The following is a 16311-nucleotide window of genomic DNA, read 5'->3' on the forward strand; positions in this document are numbered from 1 at the left end:
TTTGCAGTAACAAAGGTGTCTTATCATTGCTGCAACAAATCACTACAAACTTAATGGCTTAAAACAGGAAAAACTTATTATCTACAGTTCTGTAGGTCAGAAGTCCAAAATGGGCCTCACTAGGTTAAAATCAAGGTATTGGCAGGACTGCATTGCTTCTGGAGGGTTGTCACGGGGGTTCAAGGGATTGGGGGCCATATCAAAGAAAAAGATACGACCACGCAGGCAGTAATACACAACAAAGTTTATTGGGTGGCACTTGGACAGAGTTGCGTGAAAAGGTGGCCCCTCACAGCATGAAATGATCCAGAGGCTTAGAGAGAGGGGCCACCATACAGAGAGGAGAGGACAAGGGGACTCCCAGTGGGGAGGTGAATCAGAGGGGGCTCACCTGTCTAGGTGATGTTGCTCAGCTGCACAGTGGGGGAGCCTCTGGGTCAGAGAGCTTCAAAGAACAGCAGTGCCATGGGGCCTTATAAGTGCAAGGCTCTATCTTATCAATGGCCAGCAGATGCTAGGCATGGTTTCATGGGCTATGCAAAGCAGTCAGCCTCTAGATGGCTAAAAGTCTGCTCGTTTAGGCTATTTTTAAAATAATGGAATGTGTAAAATTTGAGTTTGGTGCCAGTAAGCTTTTGAGATAACAGGTCTCCACCTGTAGTGGGGAAATAAACAACCAAGGGGACAATACTCAGAGGCCATCTTTGGCTCATTTATATAACAGTGTTCCAGGGGAGAATCTGATTTCTTGACTTTTCCAACTTCTAGAGGCTACTTACATTCCTTGGCTCATAGTCCCCTTTCTCCAAAGGTGAAAGTTGTTCAAAGCCGTAACATTGCATTTCTCTGACCCTTCTTCCATTGCCATGTCTACCTCTGACCACAGTTCAGAAACGTTCTCCATTTCTAAGAGTCATGTGATTAAATTGTGACCACCTAGATCATCTAGGGCCCTCTCTCCATCCTTAGTTTCTTAATCACATCTGCAAGGCCCCTCTGCTTTGTAGGATAACATATTCACAGGTTCCAAGGATTAGGACACAGACATCTTTGGTAGGCATTATCCTGCCTGCCACAAACAGCAATGGTTTCCACTGCAACTCTGAGAGCATCCATGGGGCACTGTAGCATGCTCCATGCACACTCAGGGCAGTCCAGAAGTGCCAGGAGGTGAATGCTACAGGAGTGGCCCTCAACCAATGAGAACTGGGAGTTGGTGGCCAAATACCAAGCTTCCTCAACCCTTGGTAAGTCAAGTCTCAGTCTCTCAGAGGTTTGAGCCCCATTTGGCAACAGTGGTCACCTGCTGATTATTCACACATCCTTTATTGACTTTTCTCCTTTCCTTGTCCTACTTCCCCACTCCCTCACCACACTTCTGTTGTTGCCTCCCAAGTAAACCTCTTGCATGCAATCCCTCATCTCAGGGTTGCTTTGGAGAGAACAAAAACAAACTAAGGTGCACTGCCTCCTAGGCCAAGGACCTCATGAGAATCACAACCCACTGAACCCCATCCTCGGCCTCCTCACTAAACAGCAAACAGATTCTGGAGGACTTTTTGTGCCTAAAGTGTGGAAACAGAGGGAATCTAGGAGCAGCAAGTGGCATCCCTGGGAGTCAAACAATGGTTTATTCAAATGACAGATAAACAACTACATTCTCTTTATTGTACCTTACAGTTGGCATTGCTAAAATATTTCTGTGCTGCTGAGCTTCTAAAATAGGTTTCATAACACAATTCTATTGCTTTAGGTCCCTGAAATCAAGCCTGTGCCTTCAGCTCTACTAGTGTTTCATAAAGACTATGATGGTAGATACCTTGAACCTTCTTCTTTCACTATCTAGCTCTTAACTGGTGTAAGATTCTTTTTTTCCACTTTAAAATCCAGATCCTGCACAATGGTGTAAGATTCTTGATGGCAACTTGAGCTGTAGTTATTTCAGCATAACTGGGCTCTCATAAAAATATCGAGCTAAATGACAGAAAAGTCTGGTGCTTCCTTGGCATTACATCAGAGAGATGTGGGGTTGCCTAACCATGGTAGTAATTTGTCTCTATCACTGTTATTCTTGTTTTTAACAAGCTGATTTGGGGACAATATGCTTAAATGGAGTTATTTCCCACCTGATTGATGAGGCAGCATCAGACGCGAGTATAACCGTTTATAAAATAAATGACCTCGGCTCTGTGCAGGAGTGGGTAAAAGGAAATGACCCCTGCCTTCTTAGTTTTCCTTCTAAGCTGCTAGACAATCCTAGATTTCATTTCTTCAACAAATATTTTTTGAATGCTTGCCTTGTACAGTGTTTTGTTTTAGATAAGGGGCAGATAAAAAACAAAAACTGCTTGAAACCTGTTTTCACAAAATTTTAGAGGTCAATATCAGAAAAAAAGTACAAAAATGTTCTAATATGAGGTAAAGAATTTTAAGAACCATAAAAGAGTTATAGTTGGAGCTGTGGCAATTCCCAGGAAGGGAGAGTACAGTGTACTTCCAGCTCTTAAGGAGGGGGGGAGACTCTCAAGAAAGAAGCAGCATTTGTAGAGTTCATTTTATCTTAGAATGTTAACTGTAAGTTATTCTAAACTCATCTTGTTATTGTCAGTAAATGAAACAGAGATTAAATAATTAAATAGGTAATGAAAACTATGAAACTAATGAAACACTCTTAAAGGTGGCATTTAATGCTCATTAGAAAGTAGCCTTATCCTGCCTTGCTGATACACATTTACGTCAGATGAACCTGGAGAGCTTCCCACTCCAAGACCTTCAAGAGGAAAGTGAGAGTCAATGACATGGAAGCTTTGTTTGATCTAAGGCAGTGGTTCTCAACCAGGAGCTATTTTTCCCCACCCCAGGGGACATTTGGCAATGTATGGAGGCATTTTTAGTTCTCACAACTTGGGGTTGGGGACTGTGTGTGTTGCTGAACTCTAATGGGTAGAGACCAGGGATGCTGCTAAACATCCTACAGTGCACAGGATGGTGCCCATAGCAAAGAATCATCTGACCCGAATATGGATAGTGTCAAGGTTGAAAAACCCTAATCTAAGGGACAGAAGTATGCTTTGCACACAGAGGACTGAGGTTTAGCTTCATGAGTGCAAGCTGCTTATGAATAAAGATGTCACTCCTGTCAGGAGTAATTAATTAGAGCTAGTATAACCCAATTGACAAAATAGTCAGAAAAACCTTTCATTAAGAATTTCCTCTTTTGTAAGTGAACTCTTTTACTCTACATAAAGTTCTTTTTATTTACATCATATAGCAAATCAGGGATCCAAAATATGGTTCTTTGTACTGGTAATGAACAGGGGCATGAATTTTGTTGGATGTATGATTTAACTGCTTTTCAAAATGTTGACATGGGTGTAAAAACATCAGGAGGTTAAGTTATTAAATGCCTCCACTTCATTTCACTCTATCTTATGCTGCTAGGATTTGTTCAAGAGCAACAGAAGTCATACCAGAAATGAGCTCTGGTATTTTCTAGAAACAAGGTAACCCCCCACTACAGCACGGTTCTCAATCCTGGTTACACACTAGAGACACCTGGGAGCTTTTTAAAATCTAAATGCCCAGACCCCACCTCAGACCATTAAATCAGAATATTTATGTGTAGAGCCCAGACATCTTGGTTTTATAAGGCTTCCCAGGTGGTTGCAATGTGAAGCCAAGTTTGAGAACCTTGCTTCTTTAAATGTCATCTGTTGACCAGCAGCATCAGCATCACCTACAGCTTGCTAGAAATGCAGCCTCTCAGGCCCTACCCCAGAACTGTGGAATCAAAACATGCTTTATAACAGGATTCTCAGGAGATGCACTAGCACATTAAAGCTTGAGAAGTGCTGCTCTAGAATATATTGCACAGAGTCCACTTTTAAATTGTATGCATGTTGCAATATGCACAGTCTAAAACGAGGCATACTATGAAGACATGGTTAAAAGCTCCAAAGCTTTAAATAGAATTATTTTCACTTGGTAAGAAATATTAAGTTTATTACTATGGCTGCTTGTGTTTTGCACTAAATTTTATTTATTTTTAATTGTGAAAGATTTCAATCATACAGAGTAATTTAACCCTATGTTGCTTGTTGTTTTGTTTCTCTCAAGAAGAGTAATCACTAATTAGCCTAGGATTATCATTCTGGTATTAGGAGCCAAATGGGAACCCCATGAAAGACCTTTTCCTATAACTCTGAGAAGGTTCCTTCTCAGCTCTGTGTTCACATACACAAGGAGGAAATGATCTGAAATGGCATGCAACAGGATCCATGATAGAGTGAGGAGCTTCACCTTTGTTAACAAGATTGAACTGTGCACACATGCATTGTAGTAAAACAATAATTCTAAATAGTCATACAACTTCATTCTGGAAAGCACAAAATGCTTCAAATTATGGTAGTTTGGCAGTGATATCTCCACAGGGAGTTTACAAGGTTTGCTGAATGTCGTACAGCCAATTCCTGACTGCCAGACCTGAGCTGCCTTAATTCAACATAGAATCATTGAATGTTCTTTCACACTTCCTGTCTTTTAGGACAGATTGATGAAAATAAAACTTACAAAAATACCTGTCTTAAAGTCAGCCTTCTTCATCCCAGCCAAGTACCCTATCCTGTCAATATGTTTCATTACAGCACCATTTTCTGGAATTACTGCCATTGAATTCCTGTCCTCTTAATAATATATACTTTTTCTCCCCAAAACATGCAAAAAAGAATATGAGAGAGAAGCATGACATAGTGACATAAGCTTAGGGCCAGGAGTCCAGCTGGCTGAATCTAAATCCTGGCTGGTGCTTTATTTGCTGGGTGATTAGAGTCATGGCCTAACCACTCTGGGTCTTAGTTTCTTCATCTGTAGAAAGAGTCTAATAAAGTCCTTTCTCATGGGTTGCTGTTAGGAGCAAGCAAGATTATGCACGTGAAGAACAGTGCCTTGCATACGGCCAATACTTATTATTTCCTTTATCTTCCTTTCGCCTGCTTTTTTACATGAGAATATTGCATGATACTGAGTTTGGAGTATGAATCCCTTCACCCTGGTAGTGAGCTTAGAACCTGATAGGTAGTTTTTTAACCCACCCCCCACCCTCCACCCTCTAAAAAAAACAAAAAAACAACAAAAAAGAAAATATCATGGTATTACTACTTTGTGAAACTTTCGTTGCCATTAGATATATTAATGTGTGTGGAAGTGTGTGTATGTCTGTCCTGGTTAGTAATGGAAAATATGTTTTCCTACTTTGAGTGACAGCAAAAAAGGTATGTGTGTGAGTGTGCATGCGCGCGTGTTGCATGCACTGTTAGATGACAGTATTTTTTTTCTAGCTTTTTTTAAGGTATAATTGACAATTAGAAATCATATATATTTAAGGTATACGACTTGATGATTTGATATATGTATACACTGTGAAATAATCACCATGATTAAACTAATTAACATGTCCATCATCTCACACAGTTACCAGTTTCTTTTTTCCTTCCTTTCTACCTTCTTTCCTTCCCTCCCTCCCTCTTTCTTTCTTTCATGAGAACACTAAAGATCTATCCCCTTAGCAAATTTCAAGTATACAATACAGTATTGTTAACTGTAGTCACATTGTTGTACATTAGATCTCCAGAGCTTATTCATCTGGCAGAACTGAAACTTTGTATCCCTTGACCAACATCTTCCCCTTTCCCCTCACTCTATCCCTTGGCAACCACCATTCTACTCTCTGCTTCTGTGAGTTTGATTATTTTAGATTCCACATGTAAGTGAGAACCTGTAGTATTTCACGGCAAAAAGTTTTGAAAGCCAGTGCTCTCAGGGTGGATCAGGCCAGGTAAACAAATTCACCTGATCATCTCAGGCTTAAACCTTCTAACATACCCTCAAGAGGCAGTCACAGACACAGTAGGAGGGGTCATTTGGTTGCCATGATGACAGGGACAAGAGGTGTATGTTGCACTAACTATATTGCACCAACTATATTGCACCTCACTAAAACTTGCTAAGCCCTCGCTTTTTTTTGACCAGACCACACTCACACGCCAACCTGAGTATTATGATGCCCATGGCCCAGCGGGCTCATCACTCTGTGACCTGCCTTCAGAGTTCAAGCTGTGTCATCCTCAGCTGGACACAACATCTGTCCAATTATACAGCACACAGCTGGGGGGAAGAGAGAGACATCAGGCCAGGCGCGGTGGCTCACGCCTGTAATCCTAGCACTTTGGGAGGCCGAGGTGGGTGGATGGCCTGAGGTCAGGAGTTTGAGACCAGCCTGACCAACATGGAGAAACCCCGTCTCTACTAAAAATACAAAATTAGCTGGGCATGGTGGCTCACGCCTGTAATCCCAGCTACTCGGGAGGCTGAGGCAGGAGAATCACTTGAACCTGGGAGGCGGAGGTTGCAGTGAGCAGAGATCGCGCCATTGCACTCCAGCCTGGGCAACAAGAGAGAAACTCCGTCTCCACACAAAAAGAAAAAAAAAAGAGAGAGAAAGAGAGAGAGACAGCAACTCAGGAGTTAAGTCCATTTTCTATGAAAATATGTCTTCTTAGAACCATATCAGGTTTTCCTTTTTGCCTCTGATTATAACTATTGTATTGACATCTTTGAAAATGAAAGGGAGAGCTGGGCCCAGTGACGCATGCCTGTAATCCCAGCTACATAGGCCAGCAGTTCAAGGCTGCAGTGAGCTATGATCGCGGCACTGCACTGCAGCCCGGACAACAGAGCAAGACCCTGTCTCTTAAAAAAGGAGCAGGGAAGGGCTACAGACTCCCCATCATGTGCCAAATACTGTGTTACATACCTTCATGCACAATTTCTTAACTAGAAACTCAGTTGGTCAACAATTAGATCAACAGATACTGGCATTATTTTCCCATAGTGACCAATCTGTCTTCTGTGTTTACTTCAATCAATCTTCCCTCTGGGCCTATAGACAAGTTTTCTCTCTGAAATATTAAATCTGGTAACCGTAATAATGAAGCAGAGAAAAGGGGAGCTCTTGGAAATGCACTACGGATACTCCACCAAACAAATTCTCATTTGATCCATAATTTTCCATTTTCTTTTTCCATTTTTTTTTCGGCAAGAGTTGCATTTAAGAAGCTATAAGCAACAGTGAACAAACAAATGGTTGCAGGGAAAGCATAAGGGAGCTAGGACAGAGATGATCAGCAAAGCTAAATCATAAGCCAGAATAATGGAGCGTAGACTGTGTTTCTAGTTCACTCTGCTGCTTTGATCTGCAGTCCAATGCTCTACCACTGAGCTGTACCCCCTCCTTACTCTGCTGCTTTGAATGTCCTTGAGAGAAGCAACAGGAAAGTGCCTCCTGATGGTTTACAGTGTTCACCTGCTTCAGTAACTGCTAATTTTAAAACAGAACCTACAGTCCATATTCATTAAAGAAGAGCTAGCTTACCAACATCATTCAAATTCAGGAGATAAGATTGGCCAGAGAAAGCAGGTTTATAGTTTTTCACCTGGAGAAACACATTTGTTCTGCAGCTATGGAAAGCAATGACGTGATGGCCCACAGATGTCTCTCTCCTCAGGACATGCCCCACTGCCCCACTGCTAGAAACTGCCTAACACTTCTCCAAGTCACACCTGGGCGATTTCATCATGAACCTAACCTGTCTCTTCTAAGTTGTTGGTAGGAAGACATCGAGGGCCAGACCAAATATAGATCTGATCCTAGTGATTGAGTTCTCAGTTCTTGAGTTTACTGAGCCCCCTGCAGAAACAAACAACTCACCAAACTTCCACTGCAAACAGCATTGACTTTCATCCCTCTGAGCTACTTCCAGCAGAAATTGAGAAGTAACAGGGAAGAGGGGAAAGAAAGTAGTGGCTATCTGGAAGGTTAATATCATTGCTTGAAGCCTCTAGGCTATCAAAACAATATAATAAAGACAGGCCTCTGCGAACACCATGTGTCAGCCTCTAAAAGGACATACATTCATTATTTACATAATGTGAGGTTACATGTTACTATATTAGGAGTTTTCTTATTCTACATTCTATATTTTATATATTCTATATTAGAGTCATCTTCAAAATTATAACAGCAGCAAAGGGACTTGTTGCCTAATTAAAATCCTTAAAAATGATGAAATAAAATATTATCTAAGTCAAAGATAATTGAAAGAGGGAAATATGCCTGAACTGAACTGTTGTTACAGTTGATTATATTAGAACAGGGTTTCTCAAAACTGGACTAGAAACTTCTGAGAGATTATGGAGGGCCATAGCAGGACATAGCTTATCAAATACATCTTTCCTGAACTTGGGCCGGCACCTTCAATGTGGTTTACCCTCTTAGACTTCTTAACTTAGCAGTTTTTACACACAGAGACTCCATAAATAGAAGAGATATAAATTTTCACCTAGTCCCCTAACCCATTCAACATTTCCAACAAATGGCTGAATACTTGACTATTTCTAGCAATCGTGAGTTCATTACCTTCCAAGGTGGTATGTTCCATGTTCAGTCACAGAGTTGTTAAAAGTTCATCCTCATATAGAGTTGAATTCTGTCTCCCTGTAATATCAACCAATAGTCTCTGATTAGTTTCCTTGGATCCATTAATACAAATATGAGTGAACTCAAAAGAGCCCTTCATTCTTTTGAAAATACTTGTCATATGAGCCAGGCTTATCTCTTCTCAAGGCCAGCTTTTGTTGTTCCTTCTATTCTTGTTCCTTCTATGCTTCCTCATGTGTTGTCACTTTCAGGAACATTCACCACCCTGGGAGGGTTCCCTTGCCCCCAAACTTATTCTCAATCTGTCCTGTTTGTATTCTCATAATCCTACCCCTTTTTCCATCCAGTGACCCAGGGACAACTGTTTATAAATTGGAATATCAATGAGATTCTCTTTCAAGAATTCAAACAGAGGTTCTGATACTCTAATTAGATGATAGTGAGGACTTGAGTTGAACAGTTTCACATAGAGTTGAGGCTGGTGTGGCCTGATTGGAACATGCATGATTATGGGAACCTGGTAAGAGAAGAGCAGAAATAGGAGAGAGTATGAGCCCTGAGAAATTGGAACAATCTCACTTCCTGACTTGCTCACTGGAACTCCTGGGCTAGACAGCCCTGTGTATACCATCATGCTAACATTTATTGAGCATACACTATATACCAGGCATGTAAGCTTTTAATGTACATTTCTCTGAATCCTCTCAAAAAAACCCTCTAAGGAAGGAGACATCATCTCTATTTTACTACAAAAGAGACTGAGGCATGTAGTAAGTGACTTACCCAGTTCCCACAATGGTTAGTGGCAGAGCCAAGATTTGAAACCAGAGTTTTGGCTCCAGAGCCAGGCTTCTCACCTTTACAGGGCATTGCTTCCCTATCCTTGGAAACTTATGAGATTATCTTACAATAATTTTCTTATAGTAATTCCTTAGAGACAGCCCCATTTATTTAAGCTACCATGAGTGCGTTTCTGTCCTTTGTAACAAATCTTCCACGATTAAGATGCCAGATGGTTAAAAGATACCAACTAATGGCCAAATGGCGGAGGCAGTGCATTTTGTCATGTTATTATAGAAAAAAAATGCCATCTAGCTTTCCTTCAATTGCTTTGGCATAACATTACCTTTTCCATAGTATCTGGTGGTCTGTTCCTTTGCCGGAGCAGATATCACATTATATTATAGTCATTTGTCTATATCAGGGTTTCCCAACCTTAGCACTGTTGAGATTTGATGCTAGATAATTCATGCTTTGTGGCGGGGGCTGTCTTGTGCATTGTAGGATGTTCAGCAGTATCCTGGCCTCTATCCACTAGATGCCAGTAAAACACCTTCTCCCAGTTGTGACAACCAAAATGTCTCCAGACATTGCCAAAGATCCCCTAGGGGGCAAAAATTGACCCTAGTTGAGAATCACTCGTCTACATGTTCTAGATCCCCTCCACTAATCGCACACTGACTTCAAGTGCAGGATTTTGTCTTCTTTATCCTTGTTTCTATCCAACGCTTGGTACATTAAGATAATCATTCTTAATTGAAAAAAAAACTATAGTTACTTGCATTAAAATGGTGTTTTGTAGTTAAAAATCTGGAGTACCTGTATACCTGTATCCATCTGGGTATAGTCATGAAGACAAAGACATTAAAAGTAGTACCAAAATCAAGGGTTTAATATAGAAATTAGGCTGTATATGAATGTGGGGGAGTAACTGGGGAGATTAAGGTCTAAAAGGCAATAGTCAAAAGATGGGACTTAACATGAAGTTCTGAGTAGAAAACCAAGTGTTCACAGAAAAATCTGAGAAGTCACCAGGTCTAGGCACCAAAGTAAGATCATAAAGTGGAAGTCCACAGAAAGGTCTAGCCACTGTGTCTAACAAAGCAGCTTCTTCTGACCCCAGTGATTCCCAAAAGTAACAGCCTCTGCTTCCTTTCTACCTTCCAGATCTTCCAAGTTTCTCTTACTGAAAAATCCTAACCTGCAACCAATCCAGAAGAGAATTCTGGGAAATGTAGTTCTTTCCAGCCTTAGGCAGATGCCTAAGGAGTGGTGGTGCCAGATAAACAACAGATAATACCATACAATAATCACTTTGGCACCAGGTGTGTGAATATATATAGAGAGAGAAGTTGAAGCACGATAAAGATCTAGAGAATTTGGCAGTCAGGATCATCCAAGTTAGTAAACAAGCAAATGCTTGATGTGATTTGTCACTGATGCTATTGTTATTGTTTTGAGTTTAGTAGTGGGTTCATCCCCTAATCACCTGACCCCTCCAGTCTCAACATTCACCTTGCACCCTGAACAGATGGCAAATGATATTAATAATCAAACAGCTCATACTCCAGATGGAAGATGTTCACCTTCATGCTTCTTAGAATTTTGTGTGTCTTTTGAGCACTCTAGCTAGAGCAGAATTGACAGAAACTGCTATGAAAGAATTTTCATATGCAAGGCATTGCTTCTCTTATGAGGAATTGAAATATCACAGCCATATTATCAATTTCTAAACTACTCTCTAAGGCTACAGATGACATTAAATGAAAACATTTCTGCTTGATAGATTTTGAACAGAAAGCCAAACAATTATTTTTAAACAATTACTTCTAGTCCATTTAAAATGTGGTGCTGTAGGTGAGGTATGATCCAAAGAAGAGTGAAATATATATTTCACTATAGAAAATTCTATTCAAAATATACATTGAAAAGACAAAGACTTCAGAGTTTGCATGGCCCACAAAGCCTAAAAAGTTTACTATCTAGCCCTTTACAGAAAATGTTTGCTGACTCCTGGGCTAGAGGGAGAACAGCAGGAGTTAAGGTCTAAGAGGTAAAGGGGATGTTACAAGGACTTATGAGGAGAACCACTGGTGAGTTTTGAGCTGAAGATGACCTGATTTGACTGGAAATTTAACAGAATCCCTTTATTTGCTATGTTGAGAATAGACATTATTGTTGGGAGGACAGGTCTAGAAGCCAGCAGACCATGTAGATGACTACTGCAATAATTCTGGTGGGAATTATCCTGATGAGCCACCAAGGGGTGGCTCAGACCAGCATGTAGTGTTGGAGATGGCAAGAAGTTATTAGATTCTGGTTTGAAGCTTGAACTGATTCTATTTCCTGGTTTGAAGCTTGAACTGATTCTATTTCCTGATACTAGATATGTTGCATAGCCCCACATAGGTGTAGGGGAGGCTAGAATATTCAGACTTTCCACGTACACATTTATGACCAGCCAAAACAGGGGTTCTCAAGTAGCGTTGATTTACTCATCCAGGAGACACTTGGCAATTCTTGAGACATTTTTGGTGTCACAGTTCAGGGGTGGGGTGCTACTGGCATCTAGTGGGTAAAGGCCATGTATGCTGCTAAACATCCTGAAATGCAAAGCTCAGTTCCCAAGAACAAATAATTATCTAGCCCCAAGTGTCAATATTCCTGCAGGTAAGCAACCTTGAACTAAAGAAAGATCCACTATTATGAGAAGAAATAAAGAATGGGTTTTGGTGGTAACTAGGAGTAGTATAGCCCAATTCAACTCCCTATGCCACCACCCCAGCCATTTACAGGCTGTGGCAACATCAGTTCCAAGATTTCTGCTCATACCACAACTGAGTTCTGTTTGTTCTCCCCTGCCCATACATTTTCCCCATTACTGTGGGTGAAGTCTGTCATGAATAAGAGGCCCTACTGGCATTTTTAAATGCAGAGGCTTGTAAAAATAACATGTGTGATCAAGGCAATGAAGGTGATGTTGTATAATGATAGCTAAATGGTACACAGCACCACAGTGCAGGTATTAATTTGTTTTAAGAGATTTATGAAGAGAATATTCCATTAATTAGAATTTTAAGACTTAAAAACGAATGTTTGGTAATTACTATAGATTTACAGGGATTTTGCTTTCCTTGCTAAACCCAAATGAATAGAATATGAGTTCAAATACCCTAATGTTATACAAATACTCCTTAGTCTTTTGCTATGGGTGTTAACTGATAAGATTGAAATTTATTTGGAAAAATATTTGAATATATCTAATACGTATTGACTTTTCATTTAACTAGCTTTATTATTTTGAATTGTAAACAGATACATAAATGAAAAAAAAGTCTTTATATTCTAAAATTTTTGTCTATTCCATTTGTTTTCTTTGCAAAGAAGTATGCACTTTCTTACAAGATTCTTAATAGGGTGAATCTATTTTTCACACTATGTGGCTGCTCACGAGCTTAATACTCGGCCAAAAAAATGGACAGTGTTTCAAAAATAGAATACCTCAGTTATTGAGTGACATTGTTAAGCTTAGGTTTGCCCTAATTTTATATAAATCCAATATGCAAAAATAAGCCATATGGTAAATAAGCAAGGAAATGACTTTTCAAGTTACAAAGTACTTTTTTCGTATTACCATTCACTTAAGCCTTTACTTTATACATATATATATTCAATGTAGGAAGATTCAGCCAAGTATTATTCTAGGTACTGGGGATATCAAATATGTCAGAATGGGCCCCTGCACTTGAAAGTTACATGAAAGAGGCAGACATGTAAATAGCCGAATTTAATATGATGCAGTAGATTCCATTATGGAGACATGTACTACAGGAGGTAAGGAGGAACCCATGGCTCAGGCTCAGGGGTCAAGAAAAGGCATTCTGAATGGAATAATGGCAGAGTAGAATCTTAAAAGACTTGAAGGAGTTTACCAGGTAAAAAGAGGTGAGGATTATTCTATATAAAGGGAAGCAGTTTATAGTCAAAGGTCATGTAATCCTATGAGAGAAGTAGGTGTAAGGCAGGACATGGGGGTCCTCGAACGTCACACGAAGGAGCTTGGGAGTGGTCATTAAGGAGACGAGAAACTGTTGAAAAGTATTAAGTCTTGAAATGGAAGCAATGGCCCAATGGCATCTATTCCACTAAAGTAGAAGGCAGGGATAGCTCCACAATCTGTGTAGCACAGTGCAAAATTAAAATGTAGGTCTCTTGTTTAAAAATTATTATGAACGTCAACATGGCTATAGCAGAGCATTAAGCCAAGCACAGGACCCTTCTAAGCACTGGGCACTGTGTGGCTGTATAGTATGCACACTCACGAAGCTGACCCTGTCAGAAGGTCTCAGGGCAGGGGTAGAAAGAATAAAACCCTTATTTGCATGTGTCTACTCCCTGGTTGGGAAGAAAAATCTTAAATATATCAACCAGCTAGAGATTAGTCTCAAGGCAACATACTAGCCAGCATTATAGTCCTATACCCACAAATTCAGAAAATGGCCAAATGTCCTATCTCTTCATTTTAAAGATGAGGAAATTGAAGAGCAAAAAAAAAATTGAGGGACTGTCCCAAACTCACACATCTAGGTTATAGTAAAGATGTGAATTCAACCAAAGCCTTTCAGATTCTAGCCCAGTGATTTCCTCTGTTCCTCTGCAATATCCAGTCTATTTAAAGTGAGTAGAACAGGATGGAAGTTCTTTGAGGGAAAAGATTGATCCAGAGGCTGCAGAAAGGACTACAATTGGTAAAGAGAGAGTTACCTGCCAGGAGACAACTGCTGTCCTCTGCCTTCCCCCAGGGAGCACGACTTTTCTGTGTCCTTACTTAGAATTAAGAGGATCACTCCAAACGCAATTATTGAGTAATGATTAGGAACCAAGCAATGTACTCTAGAGAATATGGCTACAGAGTTAATTTTGACCTACTCCCAGGAGCTCACCCCTCTGGTGAGCAAAGATAATAGTGGAAATCAGCTATCAAAACCCAGAGTCCTTGGGCATCTATCCTTTAATATGAATGGGAAGCAATATTAAAGAAAATAATAAGAAAAATGGAAATTAATATCTAAAATTTTCTAGGTAACTAGAAAGTCTTTTTCAGAATAGGAGAATCATGGATGATTTGCCCATCGCCTTGTACGTCTTAGCAGTGTTACCGTCAATACCTTCACCAACTCTGGAGACTTCAGGCTAAACTGAACCCCAGTAAACCTTTGTACATATCTCAAAAATATGCCTCCTATTATACTCTATTTCGTTATTTATGCCCCCTTCAAAAAAAGCAACAACAAATCTGAGGTGTCCAAAGTTTAGAAGTAGATCTTAATTATGTGCTTCCAGAGCCAAGTCCAGTGCCTGCCCTATAATAGGAGCTTCTTTATTCAACATTACTGCCGATGGTCAATAAATTGAATGGATTGACAGATGAGGTCAGTGTAACTGTGGGCACCCTCCAAGTGGAGGGCCTGGGTACAGAGAGAAGCTTTCAGTGCATCAAGGTGAGAGAAGCAGGGTCAGCCACATCCAAGAGATAGTTCTGCCATTTCACTCTTCTTTTATCCTTCTGCCAATTTCTTCACTTAAGAAAGTAAAAAAAAGTAGATATCAAGTCCTTTACCTGGGCTTAATTCTTATATATACTCCTACACACAGTTTTACCTCTCATTGATCATTTTAAATTGAAATAATTAAACTACCTTATAGGACACGGGCTCACTTTTCTAACCAGGTCAGGTTTTGATTGCATTCATTCACAATCTTTACCTATACATAAGCCTGCTCTAATATTTATTTGTAGAGATCATCTTTCTTTTTTAAGTTTATTTTGTCATAGAGTTGTATATAGTTATGAGTACATTCAACTCTGTGGAATGCAGATAGTATAGAAAAGGTTAAGTATAAATCACTTTATGTGGAGTACATCATGAATTAGGTGAGCTTGGATTTACTAGCAACTGGAAGATCCTTCTGTAAAGTAAAAAAAAAATCCATCATCAGTCAATAAACAAGGATTTATCAAGAATTTTTTGAGCATGCACTAGATTACTCAGTTACGAATCCAATTTCAAAGAAATCATCCACTGATTTATTGCTTTTATATGGTTCAGATACTTATTTTGAAAGGAAGCACACTTGTGTTTGGTTTTATAACAGAGGAGAGATAGGCTGATGAGTAAATGTGAGTCTCTGAAATGGTACTCCTGAGAATGTCATCGGGTATGACATTGGTTTCCTGCTGATGTATCATTACTGAGGTGAAGTCAAGATGTTTATTTTTCAAGCAGAAGTTACATTCTCTATCAATACGACATTACATTATAGTGCTGCTAGTTCTTCAGGGACATGATTCCTATAGAAGGGTGGATATTGGAGCCTTAGGCAGTGATGCTGTATCTCAAGTGACTAAGATAAGATACAGGCAGCTCACTGCACAGAGAGCCACTAGCCAGTTTACCTAGCATGGCTTATAGAGCAGTTTTCACCAACACTGTACTTAGATTGGCATTTTTAGTCCTACTTTTAAATTTGAAAAGCCAACCAGTGGTCAATCAGGAACACATTCAATCCCATGTATTTGTAATATTTATCTTACTTTATGCCAGGAATTCTAGGTTTAGATAACTAGCTATTGAAAGTGTAATATTTGGCACAATGATGACTCAAATAGCCTGTTCCAGTTACTGTGCTGAATAAACCACTTCAAACTTATTGGCACAAAACAATCATCTTACTATGCTCAGGAATTTGTAAAAGGCAGAGTAGGGATGACTTGTCTCTACTACATGATGTCTGACATATTAGCTCGGACGATTCAAAGACACATGGTTACTTGACAGCTAGGAGTTAGTCATCTGTAGACTTGTTTGTTCACATGTCTGGTGCCTAGGTTAGGAAAACTCTAAGACTAAGACTGCTCATCAGAGTGCCTACGCATAGCCTTTCCATGTGGCTTGACTTCCTCACAGCATGGCAGCCTCAGGGTAGTTGGATTTTTTATACAGTGTCCCAAGACTCCAGGCCCAAGTGCACCAGTG

At 40.0% G+C, this 16311-nt stretch overlaps 2 protein-coding genes across 5 annotated transcripts in view; one reads left to right on the top strand and one right to left on the bottom strand.

Annotated features, from left to right (window-relative positions):
• The window catches only part of GLRA2 (glycine receptor alpha 2), a 227814-nt gene that overhangs the window by 203348 nt on the left and 8155 nt on the right, over positions 1-16311 (top strand). The gene's annotated exons all lie outside the window — the stretch shown is intronic.
• FANCB (FA complementation group B) overlaps positions 1-16311 on the bottom strand; it is a 190103-nt gene that overhangs the window by 1748 nt on the left and 172044 nt on the right. The window contains exon 14 of the transcript XR_010119591.1: positions 8474-8551. The gene's annotated coding sequence lies outside the window, so the exon portion shown is untranslated. The remainder of the gene's footprint in view (positions 1-8473; positions 8552-16311) is intronic.

This window comes from Symphalangus syndactylus, chromosome X (assembly GCF_028878055.3).
Source record: "Symphalangus syndactylus isolate Jambi chromosome X, NHGRI_mSymSyn1-v2.1_pri, whole genome shotgun sequence".
Classification (NCBI taxonomy): domain Eukaryota; kingdom Metazoa; phylum Chordata; class Mammalia; order Primates; family Hylobatidae; genus Symphalangus; species Symphalangus syndactylus.